Raw genomic sequence first — 6000 nt, forward strand, 5'->3', positions numbered from 1 at the left:
ATTTTCGCCTTTGAAGGATAAGAACAGAAGAGCTTTATTTCAGTCTTCTTCTTGTTCTCTCACCTTCTAGAATCTTCAGTTCCTCCATAGCCAAAGCTTCTCAACATGGTATCAGAGCTTGGTGCTCGTTTCTCTAAAGCTCGGTTGTGATAGAATTGGAGTAATTTGATTGCGTTGGTAGATTCTCAATTTCATCGATCGATCGAGCTATTTCTTCAACACAAAAGACTTCTCACTCATTATAGGGTTTGAGAATTCTCAATTGTCTGGTTGAATCACGGTCAAATCGAAACTAATTTCGTGAGAAATCAACAAATTGAAAGTTTATCTTTCAGAAGCAATTTGTTTCTGCTACAATGGCGATCAATGAAGAAACTGGTGATTCTTTATTTGTGGCTTCAATATATACGCCAACTACAGAGCTGGTTGATCACAATCATCCTCTTTACGTTCATCCTTTCGATACTCAAGGTTTTGTACTCATTTCTATTCAGCTTCAAGGTTTAGAAAATTATTAGATTTAGAGTAAATATATGAAGTTGTTTTACATGGTAAAAATAAATTAGGCTTTGTTATAGGAACTTGTATAAAGACTAGATATGATGCTAGTTTACATGAATTGTGGGATAGATGCAATGCTATTGTGCTTGCTTGGATAATGAACACAGTTTTACCTAATTTGATCAGCTCTGTGATCTATGTCTCCGATGCACACACTGTTTGGGAAGACTTCAAGGAGAGATTTGATAAGGCAATGCATGCAGGGCTTGTTATTTGCACAAAGAAATTGCCACATTGACTCAAGGCATATCCTCTGCCTCAGTGTACTAGACTAAACTGAGAGAACTCTGGGATGAGTATGAAACACTAATACCATCGCCTTCTTGTGGCTGTGTTGAATCTAGGAAACATATAGAATATTACCATATACAAATGCAATATCAGTTCCTCACTGGTTTAAATGAATCATATGAGAATGAAAAAAATCAAGTGTTTATGACCCAACCCTTACCAAATCTGAATCAGGCCTATGCTATGATAGTAAATATGGAAATCCAGAGGATTAGTGGAAAAGGTGTATATGCTGAAAGCAATGAAGTTGCAATGATGAGTATCAAGATGTATACTAGAGGTTACAATGGTGGAGGATAGCCTAATATCAGTTCAAATAACTCAAATGGAAGCTACAAATCTAGGAATTCAGCTGGTAAAACTGCAGTCTAGTGTGATTATTACAAATACAAAGGTCGTACCAGAGAAAATTGCTTCACGCTTCATGGTTATCCATATGATTTTAAGAACAAGAGAAGAAGGGGAGATCCACATGCTCAAGCCAATAGTGCTGTCAATTCTGGTATTTCAGAGCCACAAGGATAGGGACATCAGGTGACAACTACTCCAGCTCCAGCTCACTTTTTAACTCAAGAACAATATCAGCAAATCCTGCATCTGTTGAACAAGGACAATGAGGTTGAATCTGTAGCCAATGTTGTTGTTGCAGGCCCAACAGGTATTGTACATGCATTCATGACCAGTTTAGTGCATAATAACTGGATAATAGACACAGGTTCCACAAACCATATGGTTCATAGTTTGAATGTGCTAGAGACTTATGATGAAATACTAGAGAATGCTAGAAGTAAGGTTCATTTACCAACTGGAGAATATATGCCTATCACTCATGTTGGTATCTGTTCTTTCTTCAAGAATAAGAAAGTTTAATACATCCTTCACATTCCAGAATTTAAGTATAATCTCCTCTTAGTGTCTAAACTCACAAAGGAATTGAGATATCTTGCAACATTTTACCCTGACTTCCGTGTCTTTTAGGAACTCTCAAGTGGGAAGATATTGGGGATTGATAAGGAAGAGCTTGGTTTGTATATCCTCAAGGCAGATGACAAACAAGTGTTCAATCAACAAGCTTCTCAACTAGTATTTCTTTCTACTTCAACTGTAAATACCATGTCAGATGACATCAATAAATGTGATAATCTAGCAGATAATAAGTCATGTACTGCATCCTCCTTATGGCATCAGAGCTTAGGTCATGTACCTTTGAAGGTTTTGAGGTCTATGAAAGTTTTGCATGACATGCATTTTAGACAACATCATTGTATTGTGTGTCATATAGCCAAGCAATCAAGGATACCTTGTCCTGTTAGCTCCTCTTACTCTAAATCTACTTTTGATATGGTTCATGGTGATGTTTGGGGGGTCTTATAGAGTACCTACTCATGATGGAAAAAGATATTTCTTAACTTTGGTGGATGATTACTCAAAATACACTTGGATTTTCTTACTGCACTCTAAGTCAGATACCGTTGAAATATTGAAAAACTTTGTAGCACTAATATCCACACAATTTGATAGCAAGCTTAAATGCTTAAGAACACACAATGGAATAGAATTTCTCAATGATCAACTACAGACCTTATTGAAAAGACAAGGCATTGTACATCAAACCTCTTGCATATATACTTCTCAACAGAATAGAATTGTTGAAAGAAAACACAATTCCAACTTGGATATGGCCAGAGCTCTTAGATTTCAAGCTCATTTGCCTCTCAGGTTCTGGGGAGAGTATGTCTCTATTACAGTATATCTCCTGAATAGATTGCCAACTATTGTGCTACAAGGCAAATCTTCCTTTGACAAACTCTTCCAAAAGAGTCCTTCTCTGCAACATATGAGGGTCTTTGGAAGTCTGTGTTATGTTACCCAGGTGAGGAAAGGTGATAAATTCTGTCCCAGAGCAATCCATGATGTACATATGGGCTACTCATCCTCACAAAAGGGTTATGTTCTATATGACTTGTGCTCAAAAAGATTTTTGTCGGCAGGGACACTGTCTTCAAAGAAGAAGTATTCCCATTTAAACATATGTCCTCAGGTGCATCACCTTTGTTCCTTGTATTAGAGCTTGTAGAACAACCAACTCAGTCACCTGTTGTTCCTAATGCTACTTCCTCACCAGCAGGGTCTCCAACTCTTACTAATACTGATCTTGCTAACCCCAGTTCAGCCTTCCACTCTCCCAGCCACTCTCATTTGTTCTCACCAGTGTCTCCTACTACTTCAGCTAGTGAACCATCTGCCCTTCCTGTGCCACTCAGGAAGTCTTCAAAACTCACTAAATCACTTGTGTGGCTAGCTGACTATGTAGTTCCACCAAAGAAGTCAGTTTGTCCTTATCCTATGACCAATCATGTGGCATATGATTATCTGTCACCCAACTGCAGATTTTCTTTTGCTGCATTCTCAACCATTGTGGAACCTATATCCTTTGTAGAAGCCAACCAAGACCCTAAGTGGGTTGAGGCTATGAAGGCTGATATCACTGCTCTTGAAGAAAATCACACTTGGTCCATTGTCTCTTTGCCTCCTAAGAAGGTTCCTAGAGGCTGCAAATGGGTATTTAAAGTCAAGTATAAATCTTCTAGTAAAGTGAAAAGGTATAAAGCCAAACTGGTAGCTAAAGGTTATAGTCAACAGGAAGGTTTGGATTATGCAAAAACCTTTTCTTCAGTGGCTAAAATGGTCACTTTCAGAGCTACAATTGCCTTAGTTGCTGCTTCTGGTTGGTATGTATTTCAGATTGATGTTCATAATGCTTTCCTTCAAGGAGATCTTCTAGAGGAAGTGTACATGCATGTTCTTGATGGCTTTTCAAGTTAGGGGGAGTGTCAGCAGGTATGCAAACTCCATAAGTCATTGTATGGATTGAAACAGGCTCCTAGACAATGGAATCTGAAATTAACTAAAGCTTTGGTGGATATGGGCTTTGTTCAATCTCACTATAATTACTCTCTTTTTATACAGAAAGTAGCCTCAGAACTGGTTGTTATTCTAGTTTATCTGGATGATCTCCTGGTAACTGGAAATAGTCTAGCACTAATCAAACAGGTCAGAAAAATATTGAAAGAGAGATTTATGATGAAAGACCTTGTTAAACTCAAATACTTTCTTGGCATTGAATTCTCTAGGTCTCAAGAAGGCATAGTAATATGTCAAAGAAAATATGCTCTTGAACTAGTGTCAGAGCTTGGCCTAACAGGAGGTAGGCTAGCAGTCCCACCTCTTGAATTCATTCATAAGCTCACATCCATTGAATTTGACAAAGAGATACCAAATGACAATACTACAGTGGATAAGGAACTTGAAGAAAAAGGAAGTTATCAGAGGCTAGTTGGCAGATGTTTTACTTGACTATGACAAGGCCTGGCATTACCTTTATGGTTCAAGTACTCAGCCAATACATGCATGCACCTAAGCTATCTCACATGGAAGCTGCCTTAAAAGTAGTAAGATATATCAAGATTGCACCTGGCCTTGGACTGTTCATGCCCGCTAAAGCATGCAAGCAGTTAGTTGCATATCGTGACTCTGATTGGGGTGCTTGTGTGGAGACCAGGAGGTTAGTGACTGGTTATGCAGTAAATTTGGTGAAGCATTGATATCTTGGAAGTCCAAGAAATAAGGAACATGACACATCTGAACAACAGAGCAACTGGCAGACCTATTAACTAAGGGTCTGTGCAAGCCACAACATGAATATCTCGTAGGCAAGTTGGGCATGAAAGATGTATTTCATCCCTCAGCTTGAGGGAGAGTGTTAAGTATTGTGGGTCCCAGATATTTATACACTAAATGTAGTTAATTGTAATTTCTTAGAGTTAGCTAATGTGTATAAATAAGATAACTGACTAGTGATTATACCACTATTCATTTTTGTCTTTGAAGGATAATTATGGATGTTTAATGGGTGGGTCGGGCCGAGCCGGGTTGGGAAAAAAGGTGACCGGGCAGTTTTCAATCCGGGCCGGTTACGAATTATTCGAAATCAGGCTTAACGGGTCCGGGTCCATCCGGGTAAAAAAATGAACGGAAGGGTTATGGATCCAAGGGACTGGGTGGGGCCAGGTTAGTGTTATTTTTTTTTGTATTTTGTATAACTATCGTAATTTATATTAATATAAAGTAAAATTAAAAAATTAAAAAAACAGTCTTATAAAATGAGTGTTTGAATAAAAGGATGCAAAGACTTTAAAATCTTTATATTTGAAATTTTGAATATTTCATTAAGAATTTAAAATAATAGAATACAATGACGATAGAAAAAAATTGCACTTATAATTTCCAATAGTGTTTTTTTTCAAACTTACAAATTGAAGTTTACATTTAACAACAAGTAAATTAACGAAAAAAGAGTAAATTCAAAGGTTTTGCATTGCCTTAGTAAGTTCTTCATAATCAATATGAACTTTTTGGCCATCTTCTGGAGTGTTAAATTCAGATGGGTTACCATATGTTAATATATCTCCAAGTTCCTCGTCTTCTGGTCTATCAACATCTTCATGTCCCTGATTTCTTCGTTTCGATCTAATCCAATCTCTAAAACATACTAAAACTTCCAAATCATTGCTTCCTAATGAGTGACGGGTGTCTCCAAGTTGTTGTCTTGCTTGACTAAATTCACTCTTTGATGTAATAGTTAAAATTGGCACATTCAGCACGTCCCGAGCCATAGCGGAAAGAACAAAAAATTTCTTTTCATTCTCATGCCATCATCCCAACGGTGAAAATTCCTTTGTGCGAGGCTCTTTTTGCTTTTGCAAGTAGAATTAAAGTTCATCAATGTTCCTGCTACTGGTTTGAGTGGTAGGAAATGTAGAAAACATATTAAAACTATCAAGGCCTTCATCATCATCCATATTAGTAGAAGTGGTACAATTTCAGAGAGTAGAATTTTTTTTAGCTATATGTACTAAAGTCATAGTAACAGTATGATAATATGCTCTAGAAAACTCAACAGTAACTATATAAAATTTATGTAAAAATTTAATAACATCATTAATGGCCTCCCAAGTAGTAGTTGTTAACATATGGTTTGGATCAGTATAATGCGCATTAGCAACTTCAATTATTGACAATCTATATTTGTAGCAACATTTTAAAAATAAGTATGTATAATTCCATCTAGTAATAATTTCGTCTAGC

This window comes from Nicotiana tabacum, chromosome 10, assembly GCF_000715075.1.
Source record: "Nicotiana tabacum cultivar K326 chromosome 10, ASM71507v2, whole genome shotgun sequence".
In the NCBI taxonomy this organism is placed as follows: domain Eukaryota; kingdom Viridiplantae; phylum Streptophyta; class Magnoliopsida; order Solanales; family Solanaceae; genus Nicotiana; species Nicotiana tabacum.